The sequence below is a fragment of the Erithacus rubecula genome (assembly GCF_903797595.1).
Source record: "Erithacus rubecula genome assembly, chromosome: 1".
Taxonomy (NCBI): domain Eukaryota; kingdom Metazoa; phylum Chordata; class Aves; order Passeriformes; family Muscicapidae; genus Erithacus; species Erithacus rubecula.
In genome coordinates this window covers 48096715-48114298 of record NC_136658.1, presented here as the reverse complement: position 1 = coordinate 48114298, position 17584 = coordinate 48096715, and the positions used below count along the sequence as shown (strand labels likewise).

At 40.6% G+C, this 17584-nt stretch overlaps 1 protein-coding gene and 1 long non-coding RNA gene across 3 annotated transcripts in view; one reads left to right on the top strand and one right to left on the bottom strand.

The window, feature by feature from the left end:
* HS6ST3 (heparan sulfate 6-O-sulfotransferase 3) overlaps positions 1-17584 on the top strand; it is a 268609-nt gene that overhangs the window by 129817 nt on the left and 121208 nt on the right. The window lies entirely within an intron of this gene.
* Positions 8245-9766, bottom strand: LOC306802642. The gene is made up of 3 exons (XR_013774419.1): positions 9630-9766; positions 9229-9316; positions 8245-8339 (listed from the first exon to the last, which is right to left on the bottom strand). It is a non-coding gene; the product is annotated as an uncharacterized lncRNA (long non-coding RNA).

The window sequence follows — 17584 nt, the reverse complement described above, 5'->3', positions numbered from 1 at the left end:
CACTTGAGTAAGAGAGATTTTTCCAGGGGGAATTAATCCCCCCCTGAAATAGTCAGCCATCACATACCAAGTCCTGTTATGATTGGTAAAGACAGCACAGCAAACCCTTAGCCATAAAAGCCAACACATAAAGGAGGAATATTCCTCATGGTGGAGCAATGGAGCATGCATCCCTGTATACTGTATTTAATTTTACCTGTGCACCTGCACCTGTTGGTGCTGTGTGAAGGTGTGTGCTGTGCTAAGCCTCCTTTTATTTTTAATTACATCCTTACACCATCTCTCCTCAGCAGCTCTTCACTGGTGGGTACAAAAGAATGAGATCAACAGGTTGAGAGGAGCTTTTGTGAGGCTCTCTGGGAGGCTGCACATAAGACTTGGGAGTTGTGAGGATGTTGAGCAACTGGACAGGTGTTGAAGGAGGGCTACTGCAATGAGCAGGGGCTAGAATTCACATCCTTTGTGAGTGATGTTGAAGGAACTGGGCTATTCCAATGGTGAAGAAATGCCTTGGGAAGCACTTACAGATATGGCAAGGTCTTGTAAGTAGTGATGGAGAATATAAGAAGTGGCAGCAGCAGATGGTGTCTGAGGAGGTTTAGGCTGCACATTAGAAAAAGAAATTGAGTAGGTGGATCATGTGATGCTGGGACAGGTCATCTTGAAGGGTTTTCAAGACTTGGCTTGATAAAACTCTAGGTGACCTAATGGTACAATGTTGGTAGTAGTCTTGGTTTGAGTAGAGAGCTAGGTGGACTTCAGAGTTACAAATTTCTATGTCACCATTTCTACAATTCTGTGCATTTCCCTTTTTTACAAGATGATGGTACTGTGATGTTCCTTCTTTCTGGCTCATCTTCAGCTATGTAGAATAATCTTACTGCTTGTTTGCATTCAAGTGATTGCACTTCTGAAAGCATTAAGGCAAAAAGATGAGAAGAAACTGGCATTCTGCCTCTTCTGAAAGGTCCATGTGTTTTGGTGCTAATATTGTTCATTTCTGATAGAATCTGCAGCTGAAAATTTTTTCTGTCAGTGGTAGAAAAGATCTCAGTCTATAAACTGCATGGGAAATTTGCAATCACAAAATTGTGAATTTAATAGCAAGGTAGTAGGAGAGAATGGTAGCTCTAGACCTCCACTATTTATGTCTTTTGGTGTATGTTTAGAAGCAGACAGGTAATCAATGTACAAACTTAAACATGGATGTTATAAATTTACTTAATTCCTTACTACCCAAGGAGCTGTTGGTATAGTAAAATACTAGCAATTAAAATTTGCACATCAAGCTTTGTGGACCCAACAAATCCCCTAACTGTAGCTTGAATAAACTGTCAGTAAAAAACACTTAGCAGCATCCTCTTTAATAATTAAACAATCTAACTCCGTGTCATAATCATTTAAATTCCCAGGGAATATCTTCTGGAAAAAAGGTAAAATACAGTACTTGACTTCAAAGTGCATCAGCAAAAGGGTTTGAGATTTGTTTCCTTTTAAACTCTGGCTGACAAAATTCTGAAGAAAAAATGTTGTTTAATAAAGTTTATTTGCAAAGCAGATGCTTGCTGAGTCAGAGTTCATGGGATTAGAATATTGTACACTGATTATATCAGGCAGCAGCTGTGGCTCTGATTCATGTGCCAGGTTTGCATTAAAAAAGGATATTTCTTCTGGGACCAATCAAAAATACTAATATTTGATCAAGGAATTACTAGCTAAATCTTTATTAATTGCATAGTGAGATGTTCTGTGACCTTTATTTAAGATGATTCTTCAGTGGCTAAAAATTAGCTAATCTGTTTCATTTAGAGTAGACTAACCTCAGAAATATCATTAGGAGCTAAGCATCTGCTCATCAATCAAAAAACTTTTTAGGGGAAGAGCTCTTAGTTCATACTTCTTAAGAAGACAAAAGGGACTTCCAGGTGAAGTAAGTCCATCAACATAGCAAATGAAAATGAAGGATACATCTGGATTTGATGCAAAGGTAAGGATAAAACTTCATTATGTAGGATGGAAGTAATTAAATTGCTTTTTTCAAGTTACTGTGGGGATACAGAGCATGTTTTCATAACTTCTGCAATCTTGGGAATAACAGGTTCAATAAAGATGGAATTTCACTGTAGGATTTTATTTGCTGCACTTGCTCAAGAAATCATGTGACTTCAACCTCCACTAGGTATGTCTTGCTAAGAGATAATCATAATTGTTTAAAAAAAAATGTCAGACCCTGGTGTAGGGAAGGCAATGGCAATGAAAATGCAGAAATGCTGGTGTGTCTCTCTGCACAAGGCATGCTGACTTCAGCAAAGGCTCCAGAGTAAGGTAAAGGTGAGGCTAAGCCAGCATTCCTCATCTCAAGTTCTTCTTCACCAGCCTACCATGTCTCAAGCTTAGTGTATTTGGGATTCACTTTACCAGCCCTGTTGCTTACCCAAGTATCAATTTGGAATTTTTCACAATATTTTTTGGTTTATCTTCATGGGCTCTTTAATTTTCATGAACTCTTCACTGGTTTGTGAATTTAATTTCTTCCTAAAAACATTCTTTGTAAGTAGACAATATAACTCTCTGTCCTAAGATGTTAGAAATTGTGGTAATTTTTGTAGGAGGTAGTTTCAAAACTGGAAAGAAGGGAAGAATCTTACCTGTTAAGTGTCAGCTTGTGAGTTACTTGGACAAGCAATCTGCTCGTGTTTGGCTTTTTAGGGAGTGAGCAGAAAGGTGGTTCAGAAACAGCTCAGAGGGCTTCCAAAATCCCGTGATCAGCTTTTAACATAGGCCTTTCACTAAGTTACATTTGCATTTGAAATTGGATGAAAACAAAAATTATTCCCTTGGTATTGTGCAATGATTTTATTTTTAAGCACTTTTCCAAAATCATGCATTGTTGAATGAGTCAGTTAATGGGAATAGTTTAGTTCATTCTTCTAAAGAAAATGTTCCTGGTACAGCAAGCTGGAGGGGTATTTCCCTGTTTTGGTCCACTTGTTAGTCTTCAGGCAGAAAAATTAGTACAGAGTACAGCCTTTTCTTTCACCAGGAATGCATCTGTGATGAAGGTGTTGCCACTGTCTGATACACTGTTGAATGCAGTGGGGTTTCTTTTTCTCAGATTTTCAATTTTTCTGCTTGAACTTCACAGAAAACTTACCAGCAAACAGTAAGTATAGTGAGGAAAAACTTAGAAAGCTGTAAATATAGAACCAGAATTCTCTGCTTCACTTTACTGCTCCTTCCTTTCTCACAACCACATACTGCAGTCCTAAAGAACATGTTACCAGTGCACTCATTTTCCACTTGGGGTGCACACTGGGAAGTGAATGAGGGTGCAGATGGAGTTCAGAAGTTTCAAGGTCCAGAATCCACTTGCTTATTTTTCCCTTATTAATATACACCCTACTTGGGTTTTGATAAATGTAATTTCTCTCCATTTTGTAGCAACAAAGAAGGAAGTACAAGTATTTTTTGAGTGGTGGAGATGACATTGTTTGAAAGGATCTTGGCTGCTTCTGGCATTTCCTTGTGTTTGGAGACAAAAATGCAATGCTCCTGCTGAGCAAGGAACGTGCAGTGAATTACACATCAATCAATGAGAATATCTCTTTTTCTAAGCTCTTTACCTTATGTCTTGTGGTCTTATTTTGGAAACAGAAAACCAAACACACAAAGGCTCCCCTGCCATTTGCAGCTGTGCTTGGAATTTGCTCAGGTAAGTACAGCAAGCAGAAGCCATCAAAGGCACGTACAGAATTATCTCTAGTGATGCAAGGGTTCTGTGGAACAGCACCTCTGGCCACATACTTAAATGTGCTTGAAGGGACACAGCCTGAACTTGGTCCTTTCTGCTTTAAAAGTGAGTTTTAGTTGCAAATTTAACAAGGTCTCCATGAGGCTGGAGATTTTGCTTGGCTTGGTCTTGTTTTGTTTAGCTTTTTACATTGTAGTGCAAAACCTGCAGTTTTGTTCCAAATAAATTCTACTGTAAACTGTATATCAAACATATAAACCAACAATATTTAGGACAAAAGAACCAGTAGTTTATTTCCTTTCCATTGCTATTTTGTCTCTGCTATTTAAATACAATGTAGTAGGCTTGCTAGTAAGTCTGTGATGAATGTGATAACCGAGGGTCTTTGAGGTCTATAAATTAAATCTCTTCAGTGACTATTTATTGAGATTGTGTTTGAGCTCTATAGGATTTACAATAGATGCATGGTTTACTAAACAACCCTAAATTATGGTAAGTCTATGTGTTTTTTTGCTGCAATAGTTTTCAAGCTTCTAAAAGGATCCTATGAAAAGGAAGATGCATTATAAATGTGTTTAAATTAATAATCTGGATGTTCCTCTGTGTAAAATGACACATATAAGCACTCAACATTGTCCATAAGCATGACTACATCAACCCTCTTGTTATCAGTTAACAATGAAATGTGTTGTTCCTGCTAGTTTTGAGTTTTCCATCAAAGAAATCAATACCAAAATTTTGAAAGACACAGAGAGATTTTTTTTTAAATTTTTTTAAACTTTTTCACTTGTCATCTTTTGGTTGATCCTGGCCTTTATTCTCATCAAAAGACCAGTAGATTGTGAGCTGGACTATATTTGCACGTCCCTTTAGCCTTGTGATTGCCTGCTGAGACTTGCAAGTGTATGTTTTGCCACACTGTTTGCAGATTTGGTTTTGATGCATATAAATGCTATGGAACTTGAATTGATGCACAACATGACTGTTATGCTTTAAAATAATTGGTATGTGGTTTTTTGCTGGTAGAACTGGGAGAAGGAATTAATGAGAGATACTTTTTCATTTGCAGTTTCAGCACTAAGCCACTCTGGACTTTTTTGTCCTTTTTTCCTGAATTCTTCCTTATCCTACCTAATAATTAGTAACTGTGAAAAATAGCTCATACTGTTGGAAAGAGATGAGGTTTCTTGTTCTGATAATATATGGAAGAAGAGTTTTATTTTGCACTGTGTCTGTTGTACAGTTTGTACCTCAGAATTTTAGTAATTAAGCAAGGGAGGAGATGAGGAGGAAATATTTTTGTGTTCAGAAGGTGCTCTGAGGTTTCCTTGGTTTTTATCAGTGAAGACCTGCAAGACTGCAGTTCTTTTTTCCTGTTTAATTTCAATCAGGAAGCTTAATCATATTTCAATGCCAAATTAAATGCTGGTGCATTTATAATTTGGTGTTTATAAAATTTGCTTCTGTTGCAGTAGAAGGTGTTTTTTTAGCATCTCTATCTATAGGGGAATCTGCTTTTGCAGTTTAGAAGGAAATGGTTTGGGGTTTATATGTATTGTAGAAGTAAGATACAAAGACTAACTTACTGCTATCTCATGCTTGCAGGTCTGTGATTACAGCATCTACTTGCTTTATTTTCAACAGCTTTTCATCACAGTATTTAATTCTGTAAGATCATTCAATTTGCTTCATGTTTCTGTCCTTGAAAGACTATGAGCCTGATTTCTGTTCCAATGAGAGGGTTCATGCCGAAGTGAAGGCTTCTGACTTCCAAAGACTTTGGAGTCCTAGTAGCACCTCTTTCTTGAGAGATTTAATTAATTTTGCAAAATAAGTGCCCTTCACTTTTCAAATATAATGAGTTATCCAGTGAGTTAGGGCTATGTAAGGGTAACCTCTCCTACTTGTCACAGGTTGAGTAACTCTTGATAGAGCTGGAAGAAGAGAGATGGGATACTCACACTCATAAAGTCCTCCTTGCTTAAGATCATTTTTATTACACCATGCCAAAATAACAATTGAAAAAGTGCTTTGTTGGTATGTGGTGGCTGTGCCCAAACTGGTCCTAACCACGATGGCAGGAGCACACTATTTCCAGCAGCATGTCCTGCTGTCTCCTGTGCACACCAAGTCCATGGAAGGATGGTTTGGAGTGTTCCTGGCAGCCTATGAAGCTGCTTGAGTGCATGCTGATGGTAAGGATATCTTATCCAGGGTATGCTTAGGCTTATGGAAAAATGTGCATTTCCAATTATGTTTTTTCAAAAGAGAAGAATCCAGCCTTGCTGATGACCCTTTCTTCTCCTGCACTGTCAAAGTGAGAATGTTTCTACAAATTATTAAACATTTCTATTTGGTGTGGATGTCACTGAACTCCAGCAATACACATTATAATGTATGATTGAGGAAATTGTTTGGGATGTTTCAAATGTAATGATCTATCATCTTCTTTGAAGAATACTTTATTCACTGATGTTTTCCAGTGTGACAATGAAAAGTTAGTAGATGGAGTTTTAAAGACTTGGTATTTATTTACCTCCTGTTCTCATGGAAGAGATTCAAAGCCTAGCAGGTACCTGTCTTTAAAATCTGTAATATAAATGTCACATGAGATTATATTTTCAACTAAAACAAAAGTCTGCAAAAATGACATGTTGGACAGAGAACAAATAGAACAATATTTTCTGTTTATGGGGCAATTCAATTCAAAATAGAAAGCCATACTTCCTTTATAGTTTTCTTCCTTTTTGTGAAACTGTAGACAATTGAGTGTTTATCCTAGATGCAAACTCAAATAGCTGCCAACACTTTTAGAATAATGAGTGGTGCATAAGCATTTCATCTTAAAATTACTTTTTCTTTCCTCAAAGTTTGTATCTCTTTGGATGAGTTACCCAGATAAAATTTTGTCCAGAAGAAATAGATACAGTGATGGGTATTATAGTACCAGTAGTTAAAAACAGTGTTAAAAAAATTCCAATGCAAAGCAAAGTGACTATAAATAGCAGCAATGCAGGGTAGGCAGTAAAGAGTGAGATTTTCTCATCTGACAGCCAGAGCCATGAGTGGCAAGAAGTTCTGGCCATTCTCTCTTCTGTCTGCTTAGTCTTCTCCCTCTCAGTAATGCTGATGTGCAGATCTCCCTTGCAGTAATGTCTCTGAAAACTGGTTGTAGCCCAAATGCTGACTATTTCTAGCTTTTCTTACTTTCTTCAGTTTTAGCAGAAGCAATTTCCCATCTTCCTTTGCAGACGGAGCAGCCTTGTCTGCGAGTCTTGTTTGTGGTAGTCTTTTTCATGGTGTGGAAAAGATGTGAGAATCCTAACTTTACTTGTGCTGTTTTCTTTTCCTGTGCTGTCAGAATTGAGAATGTTTCTATAAATGATTAATCATATCCATTTACTAAGGCTGTGTCATAATTTCCTGTAAAAACATATGTGAAGAAATGTCTGTCTCTATTCTTCATCATTATGTCTACAGAAACTTAGGAGGGCTAAATAAGCTTTTGGAGGTGATTTTGTATGTCCTGTTTGTCATGAAGCAACTTTCAGTGTGGAATTTCTTGCTCAGGGCTGGCAGTTGTAGCTTTAGAAGTCTCTCTGGTGTCCATCCTTCTGGGGAATGCTGATCCAAAGCATCCAGGATTCCCAAGAGCTTGCTAAGCAGGATTTTACTCAGCTATATGAATGGTCCTCAATGAAACGGGCTCTGCAGGATTTCCTAAGTGTCTATTTCACATGACAAGAGATTATTCCCATAGTGTTGCTGGAACTTGAGGATCACAGGACTTATTCATGTTCTATGTGTCTTTTTTAATGCAAACCTTATAGAGAAAGTCAAAGTTACATGACTGTAAGATTGTTAGCCTTAGGAAGTGACAAAGGTTGGGTGTTGGGATTACTGTGTCTTCCATTTGTTTGCATGATAGCATCACATTGGGCATCAGGTGGCTTCTTGGCAATCACTGACTTTTTGCAGTACACTTTGCAGGAGTTCAAGCATTATCTTTGCAGATATGATCCATTAGAGGCCATCTGTTTCTTGTAGTTCACTCCTTTTAACACTCTTTGAAACTCCTTATTTTATCAGAATTAGTAGTAGTAGTCTGGGTAGTGTGCTGTGGACCCTGACAGTGTGTGATATGTGCCTGACTCACTACAAGTACAGAGGTGTAGCTGCAGTACCTAAATGAATATGCACAGTAAGGATATCTTCCTTAAGTGATCAGGTATTCTATTTACCATTTAGTGGGGTATTTTCCATTTCTGTTTCCAGTGCCCCAAATGCCAGTTTGCCAAGTTATTGTGTGCTCGTGAACAGGGAGCAGTGATTGCATTTCTTATCCATTCACAGTGTTTTATGGCTTGTAGTTACAGTCTTATGTCAGAGAAGTGCATTGGCAGAAGAATTCTTAAAATACAGTGACAAACTCAAAAATCACCAAGCTTTTACTCTCTTCCCAATTTGTGTTTGGGGTGCTTGTGTTATGGAAGGAGTTAGATAATCACAAGTGATTTGGGCATGGTGTGCCATACCCAACACCCCTCTAGCTCTTTGCTTGAGCACTCCAGCATGATGAAAAGCTAATCTGCAAGAAAAATTGTGAGTATTAAAAACAAATAAGTAGCTGCTGTGCTCCCTCTATTTCTCACTTATGTCCCTCGTCTAGCTTCCTAAACAAAAGAATCTAGCAATCTGTCACACAAAGTATTCTTGACATCTCCAAAATGAGCTTCTTCCCCACTCCTTTTTTTTTTTCTTATTTAAATTTAAGTTGTTGCATAATTAAAATCTCTTTGACATCCTGCTTACAGTCATATCCTGTTGCAGGATTGGTATCCATCTGGCTCACAACTGATGGATCTTTATACAAACCCACTCTCCTCACATCAGACACCACTTGAGAGCCCATGACCTTAAATATCACCACAGCTATATTTTTTAACCCCCTACCAAGAGTAATACTAGAATCTCCTGACTTGGAAGTGATCCACAATAATAATCCAATCCTAAGAATTATACCATGTGCCCAAGGGTATTGTCCACACACTTCTTCAGCTCTGTCAGGCTTGGTGTCATGGCCACTTCCCTAAGGACCCTGTTCCAGTGCCTGATCACACTCTGGGTAAAGAAACTTTTCCTAATATCCAACCAAAACCTCTCCTGACAGAGCTTCAGGCCGTTCCCTCAGGTCCTGTCACTGGTCAGATCACTGCCACTCCTCCAGCACTCCCCTAGACCTTTCACCATCTTTGTAGCCCTCCTTTGGATGCTTTCTAATAGCTTTATTTCTTCTATTGTGGTGCCCTAAACTGCACATAGACTTGAGGGTGAGATCACAGCAGCACAGAGCAGAGCAGTCTCTTTCCACTCTCTCCAGCCTCTCATTCCTCAGTCTGTACCTGCATCCAGGGTTTCCTGTTATAACACTCCCTGTTATTTAATGTGTTTAACAGTAAAACCACACAGGTGAATACCTGGCTCAGAGCCTGGTGTTACCAGCAGAATTTTGAGGGTTTTGGTCACAGGTCAGCTTTCAGGCCTGGTGGCTGCAGTGGGGTGCACCTGTCTCAAAGGGGAGAGGGTTCTCTGCTCAGGAGTTAGCATGGCTTGTTGAGACAGCTGTAAATTAGATTTCAAGGGGAAGGGGATAAGCCTGGCTCACTAGGGAAAAGCTTAGGGGTGGCACGCTGATTTTAGGACAGTTGCAGAGGTAGGAAATAGTGTCTTTAATAGTAATGAAACTGTAGCAAAAGGAGATGGGAAAATCTAGTTTCTTGATAGAATGTTGTCTGACAAAAATAGTCAAAAGGCAGTTGCAGTTGGCTCTTTTATGTAGTCTTTATAGGGAGCTTTTGATACAGATTTCTGAGAAGACCTGCGTGGCTCTGTACTCCCATGCACAGTGCTGCCTCCCAAAATAGGGCCACCCTTCTCCACTTCTGCTCCTTCCTTGCTCATGCAGAAAGAGGAAATTCATCAGTGGGCAGACTGAGGAATTCAGGGACAGTGGAAGCACCTTGGGCAGCCCTGGTGGAGGCTGTGAGGTCACAGAGCCCCTCTGCCGTGTTCCATGCCAGCTGGGGCAATGCTGCACCAGCAGCAGCAACATGCTGTGAGGATGGGGGGCATGGTGCTCACCCAGTGCCTCCTCCTCTTTCTGGTGCTCCTGCAAGCCCAGGACACACAGACTGCTCCAGTTGGAGGGCAGGGAGCAGGTGGGCAGGCAGAGACCTGCACCCAGCCCCAGGCAGAGGCTGGGTGAGCCAGAAGGGCTCCATGGGGCAAACACACTACAAGGAGATGTGGGGGCTGCAGCTGCTTTGGGGAGGGGATGAGGGGTTCCTGACAAGCAGAGGGGTGGGGAGTGACAGAGTGGAGACAGAAACCTGGCAAACCACTTGACAATGGTTAGCCAGCCTCCTGCTGTGTGCCATCACCACTTTCTATATTCAGGTATGACAGTGGAGAGCAGCACATGTAATGGGTACATCTCATGGGTGTTTGGTTGTAGATGTGGCCAGAGAGAGGGCTTTTCCACCTCCTCAGGAGGATCCTGTGCTGGTTCCTGGCTTTTATCACACGGGTGAGTATCTGTGAATCTCTACTGACTTCACAGAGCAAGATTTCCTTTCCCATGTCACTTGTCTGAAATGTAACTTAATAATTTCTGTTAATGTCCTCATATAAGGCTAAAACAGGGAATGATTTCCAGCAGGCACTTGAAGTTCCAAAAGAAGTCTTGAAAGACTTGGAGAAAACTGAGTATAACTCACTCTGTTAACTGTTAGGACCCAGGGAGCTGACCTTTTAGCTTCCTGTAGCCTGGGCAGCAGGAAGGGATTGGTCAGAGCCTCACTGCAGGGACACTTGATTCTACACCTTGCATGGGCTGCAGAGCCACAGAGATGGTCCAGCACAGTGTCTGCTACCAGATGAGCTCCTAGATGAGTCCCAGCTGCTGCCACAGTTGTACAATTACTGGTCAGAGCTGCTTTGTGCAGATGTGAGTCCAGATGTCAGGAACAGGTGTGTACTCAATTTGTATTCACCTCATGCAAAGCCCAGCTTCAAGGCAAGAATGACAACCCAGAAGAGATTCTGCAGGCACTTCTGCTTGTGATGGGTTTTCAGCCAGCAGAGTGATAGCTGTGGTGGGATGAGTGTGACTGTTGGTGGTGCTTCTGGAGTGTGTGAGGGATGTGCAGAGGAGCCAGCTGCTCCTGAGTCAGGACAGGGAGAGCACCCTGCCAGTCACTGGAGCAGAGAGGGCCCTTGGTTGCTGGAAAGGAGGTGCAGGCAGTTTTGGTTTGCAGAGACCAGCAGTGCTGCAGACAGTGTTGAGAAAGAAACAGGAGCAGCTCTCTGAGGATAACTGCTATCTCTACTGCCACCAGTGTGCCACAGAGATGCTTGTAGTCATGTCTGGATAGGAGGAGAGATTGCTCACTTCCCACCATGCCCAGTTCCCAGTAATTTCAGAATTTCGCTCTTTTGGGAATGAGGCCACTTGTGGGATTATTTGTAGCACAGAGCACAGTAATGTGTGTTGTTTTCTCTTCTCCTGCAGAGCAAGAGTCTGAGGAAGAGGCCATAACTCAGGCTCCTGAAATGCTGAACATGTACTATGTTCTAGGGCTTACAGTAGCCTTGTGTGTGCTGCTGCTTTGGATAATTGTGTGTTGCATAGGCGTGTCATGGCTGCTGGAGAAAAACACGTGAGTTGGCTTTTCACTGCAGTTATTTATTGCTGGCTTGACAAAGCAACTGCTGGCAGTACTCTGCTGACATTTCCCCAGTGCAGTCCTTTAACTGTCCTCTTAATATCAATGAGTAGTCTTTTCTGAAATGTATTTGCACAGGGTGCCCAAGAGATGTGCTGATCCACAGACAAGCTGATACTGGCCGTCCGGAAAAGCAAAGATCAAAGAAGAGGTAGAGGTGAGGCAGAGTCAGGAGAAGGACCAGGATGCAAATCTCCCAACTCTGCCCATTTGTTTCAGCTGCTCTCTGTCTGGTGCTGCCTCTTCACAGGATACTGGGTATATGTGGATTCACCTCATTCCACATCATCCCAGTGTCCCAGTATCAACAGGGATATTGTGCCTCAGAAGACTGTCATTTTTTCAATGAATAATACATTTTTTCTTTTTTTTTTTTGCTAAAGCAGTGAGTTCCTGCCTGTTTTGGCTGTTCTATTTGGGTAAAATGCACAGAGCTGGTGTGTGTCTGTAAGAGAGGCTGTCAGAGACCTGCACTGCAGTGTGGGACACCTTTGTATCAGCATCAGTCTGTTTTCCTCACTGGGGCCATCATCAAGGCTTCCCTCCACCAGAATGGGGACTTGCTGGTGAGACATGAGGTGCAAAGGCTTGTCCATGAGCTTACTTGAGATGCTGTCCTGAATCAGGATTGTCTGTGTAGAGAGGGATGGAGGGATTGGCACTCAGTGCTGACCACATCAAGGAGGGCTGATGGGGTAATAGGCTGCAGATGCAGCAGTATCCCCCACCCCAGAGCTCAGAAATGATAAATGAGTGGAAAGTTGGAGCAGGGATGGGTGGGAGAGGAGAAAGAAAGCAATGTGCTATTAATCACAAGGGTGGCATTAAAAAGACACAGAGTTAAAAGAAATAGCAATAAATATAAATAATAATAGTAATAATAAATGTAAAAAGAAAGAGTTTAATCATTGCAGGCTGTCAACAAAGGGGAGGAACAACCTCTGGAATACATCTGAAGTCACACTGGCTGAGTACAGCAGATCCTGTCCAGGATCTTTTCTTTTCAAGGTTCTTTTCAGAGCATGTCAGATGACACAAAATACAGACCCCAAAGCCAGTTTTATGACACCACTGCCCTGCAACTGTGTCTGAAGGGTACAGCAACCAGGCAGAAATGGCTTTAGACATTGTCCTAGGCTGCCTTGCAGGGTGTTATGAACACCTCTTTCCAGCACCTCTGCCTGTGTGCAGAGCCCCCCATGTCACCCAGTCAGCCCAGCTGCTGGCCAGTCTGTGCATTCCCATTCTGTGCACCTGCAGGAGCCTCCCCCAGTGCCTGCTTTTGCCCACTCAGGTGTCAGCAGCCAGCCCTGAAGTTCTTAGTACAGGGAAATTGTTCTAGAAGGTGTGAGCACAGTTCTCTGAGATGGCTGTTGTCTCTGGTGTGTGTAGGTTGTTGCCAGCAGCATGCCAGAGAGATACTCATAAAGTTCTTATCCCCCACCACACTCAGTTCCCAGGAATTCTGGAACTTTGCCCTTTTGAGAATCAGGCCTTTTGAACTGCAATTAGCAGGGGATGGGAATTACAGCTCTTGACCCTCCATACAAGGAACAGACTCACAAAATCAGAATTACAATGTGTTGAGTTGGAAGAAACCCACAAGGATCATCAAGTCCAACTCCTGGCCCTGCACAGGATGTCCCAAGAATCACACCATGTGCCTGAGAGCATTGTTCAAATGCTTCTTGGACTCTGTCAGGCTGGTGCTTCCAGGAAAGCTGCCCTTTGTTGTTCAATAACACAATCTGCACAGCAAGGCTGGCACAGGTGGGAATTGCTGTGCTCATGTGTGTCAGGGCAGTGTTTTTTTCAGAGGATCCCTGTCATCCACACCAGCTTGTGCATATAGGTCTGAAATGTCCCACACATTTTAGAAATACGAACACTAATTTTTTTTTCTACCACCCAGACACAAAACATCTCCAGGAAGAAGAATAAGATAGATCTGAGGGCAGAGAGCCCTTTTTTGTAATGTATCAGTATTATTCCAGACTAATGCATTGAAGGCAGTTCTGCTGAAAAGCCATTCAGATGCAGTGAGTAGCTGAGTAAAAGTGTAATTTAATGCTGGGCAAACAGCAAAGGGTGGGTTTCTCAGTGAGGCTCTGCACTCTGTAAGTTTAGATCTGTTAAGGATTTTGTCTCAGGTTGGACTATGCTTTTTTTTTTTTTTTTCTTTTTAGCTATCATGCATTTATAAAAATCTATTTATGGAAATACAAGAGTTTCATGAATAAATGAGATGGCATATTCCTTTCTTCATTTTGTGAATTACAGTATCAACATTCTAGAGCCTGTTCATGAATTAATAATTACTTTAATCAATAAAAATAATTACAGTGCTAAGAACATTTTAACAATGAATGCTTTCATGCCGTTTTCACTCCTTTTTAATTAAAGCATGACAACTCATATTTACCATTTTCATCATGATCTCTCTAAATGGTGAAATTTGTCATCTTTGACTTGGGCTCTAATTATAATTCTTTTAGATGGTTCAAATTTCTTCTCATTATTCAATTATGCTTGCTCCAATTTTAAACTGACAAAATTTTCCTCTCTAAATCTCTTTCATGCTGTAAGAATATCTTTGGCTTTATAATACCCATTTAAAATATTCCATGCTAGCCAAAATAAATGCAAATTAAATATATGAAATAGAAAAACAAATATAAACTCCTGAATAGAAATACAGCAGAAGACCAATTATTTTCAGTTTAAATGCATCTATCTTACTTCAGTATAGCATGAAATATTAATATAAATTTGCTGTAAATACAGAAATTGTAATAAGACCATAATAAGCTTGCAAAAGCAGCATGCAAACTTAATTTTTGTGCCTGTGACACAGCTTCCAATTAAGTGATCTCTTATTACTTTTTCATACAGAATCTCTTCCTTGCTTTTTCACTTGATAGCATGGCATTCCCTTAAATATAATAACCTGTTATGATAGTCTTCTTCAGCCTATTCTCCATAATTACTTCAGTATTTTTTTTTATAATTATTGTATTTTTTTATAATCTTGGCCATGTGAGAAAAAAAAAATCCTGGTCACAGTAAGATCTGTTTGTGAGCTCTGTCAGTGCTTCAGCAATGTTTTGCCTGGTGTGAGCTAAGGGAGTGAGACACTGAGGAACTACAGGGGAAATTATTATGCTTGAGATGATCACAATTAGGCAAGAAGGACCTATGAACACTCTAAGAGCTTTTGCTTACTTCAAACTTAACCTTCAGGTACTTCAGGAGTCAACTTAGCCTGGGGGCTCGTCATGTGGATTCATACCATCTGAAAAACGTGTAATTGTAAAAGAAGAGTCAGTGGAATGTCTCTTTGTACTCCCCAACCCTGCAATGGTTTCTTGTTACACCTTGCTATTATTTCTGTCATTATATGCCTTTGGTACTAAACTTCTGCAACAACTTTCTTTCCAGTGCATCAGGTTTTCTTGCAAATGTTGGGCAAGTATCAGCATGGTCTGGTTGCTGTGCCTGTCAGGTGGTTTTACCTCTCCTAGGGATGTTTTCAGTTGACCTTTGTGGTTTTCAATCTCTGCACAACATCTGCCTAAAAAGCCAAATATCTCCTCCTGTGCCTGTCAGAAACTGTCACTTACAGCCAGTCTGCTGCTTCAGAAATTTGTTGGGCATCAGTCTGCAAACAGATCCCACCGTTTGAATCCAACCTCCATGAACTACTGTGATGGGACAATTAAAGACCAAATTACAGTTTGTGTGCATGGAGGGGAGTAAGTTAAATTGGCAGATGAAACCAGGTTCCTGCTGTCGCATCTCTGGAGTGCTTGACTTGAAGTCATCATAAGGTTGTTTCAGCAGTTTTGTGCCTGCACTTTCCAGCAGTTTTAGAAGATCCATTAGGAAGAAAGCAGAAAATAATTGAATACAGAAATAGATCATCATAAGGATTAACAAAAGTGTGATGTGCAGTTGAGAGCTTTGCTGCTAAACCTGATTTAGCAGTCAGCAGCTGCTTTCTCTGAAAGACTTTTTCAATAGCTTCATACAAACTGGCTTACTGGAAATCCTGGGGTTAATTCCAGCTCTGGAAAAAAGTGTGCTTCTGGGTGCCCATGACCCTGCTGCCTTTACCAAGCACTTCTGACCTGTCCTGCTTTGTCTTTGCTTTCTGCCCAGGTCCTTTCTCAGACTTTGTCCTTGTTTCTCTCAGCTTATTCTCCATGGAGGCTCTTCAGGCTCTGTTTAGGCATTCCTGCCGATTCCTGGGTGCTGCACTCTTTGCACATTGGATTACGCTGTGGTATTTAGTACCAATATCGTAGCTTAAAAAAGGAACATAAAACTTGATAATGGTTACATTCTGGTTTTTATCTGGAGGTCAGTGCCCCATTGCAAAATATGTATACAAGTGTTGCTTTACTTGTAATTGAGATTAGTTTGTGTATGAGACTCATGTTGGCTTTTTGCACACAGGCAGATGCAATTTGTGGTATATTAATTGCATTTGGTGTGTTAGTATATTAGTGCCTTTTAATAACAAAAATTATTTTTAGAAATTTTTCACTTTATGCGGGTCACAGAATTGAGGAAGAGTATTTTTAAGGTATTTGCATAGTCTGTTTTTTGCAAAGAACATGAACAGCTTTGGACTGGATTGTCACAAATGCAAACAATGAAAAGACAATCACTGATTTTTACATTTTATTTTTTTCAGTGGCAGAGAATATATTTTTGTGAAATCCAAAGCAGCAGTAGCCTATGTGTAGTTGCTATTTCAGTATGAACAGTAATTGCTTTAATGAAGCAGAGAGGAGCTCAGATACCTATTTTCCTGGCACGTGTTCTGCAAGATAGTGAACACTTGAATTATTATGCCTAAATCCAATGTTAAAAAGCTTTTCCTGTGTTATTTCTTGAATCCAGAATATTAATATACATCCAAGAAATAGGTTGAGCAAGTATTTGTGTTTAGTGGATTTATCATTTGCTATTGGCAGCTACCTCAAATTATTTCAAAACATCTGAGATTATTTTGCCATGACATGATGCAGCTTTTACCTTAAAAAAGGCATAAAAAATAATTGCTTTGTAAAATGTAACATTTATGAGGTTGTATGAATGGTTGCATAATGTGCACATGGTGAAAGCTGTGCATTTCATGTTAAATACAAGAATAACTGTGCACTGGGAGGGAATATTTAAGAAATCATGAGAACTATAAAGGGCCATCTGCTTCATGCTCCATTTTTATTTTCTGGATTAACCCACTGCAATATTTAAATAGATAATGAATTGCTGTTTCATCTGCTCATTAGATTTTTCATGGCACAGACCCACCTTATCATGAAAAAGATTTCTTTTCTATGTAAGGAGAGGACAGTTGTATGGGAACAGGAAAAGACAAAGTATAATATGGCAAATGGCATGAACTACACCTTTCCTGCTAACCTTTGCTGTAATTCCAGTTTTCCTGTACTTACTCCTGTCTTCAGCAGTGGTCCTAATGCTGCTGTGGAGTTACAAAGGAGGGATGAAGAGTGGGGTCCTATCAGTGTCCTCCCTCCCATTCTTTTGGGCAATCCCCTGCCCCGAGAGCAGGGAGTGAGTGGGGAAGATGTGCTGTGTTCTGCTTCCTCTGGCTGCTTATGTGGACCACCCTCCTGGGTTGTTGCTGCCTAAGTATTCATTTCAACAGAAACATGAAATTGTGGAATTATTTGGATTGGACCTTCAGAGTTCATCATGTCCCTGCCATGTTCATTGACATCTTCCAGGAGATCAGGTTGCTCAAGGCCCCATCCAGCCTGATTTTGGACACTTTGAATAGCTCCTGGGCTGCTCTGACCCTTCTCTTTGCTGAGATTAACAGAGTTGACAGGCTCAGTAGAATGAAGCTAGTGAAAAACATATTTTTATTTCTTTCTTTTTCTCTCGTGCCAAACAGGGGCAATGGAGAAGGAGTTGGTGTATGTTGGTGGAGTTGGTGCTCTGAGACTGGATCTCAGTTTTGTGCTTTGCTGCAGACAGTATTTGAGTCTCACAGTTCTGTAAATATGCATTACTCCTC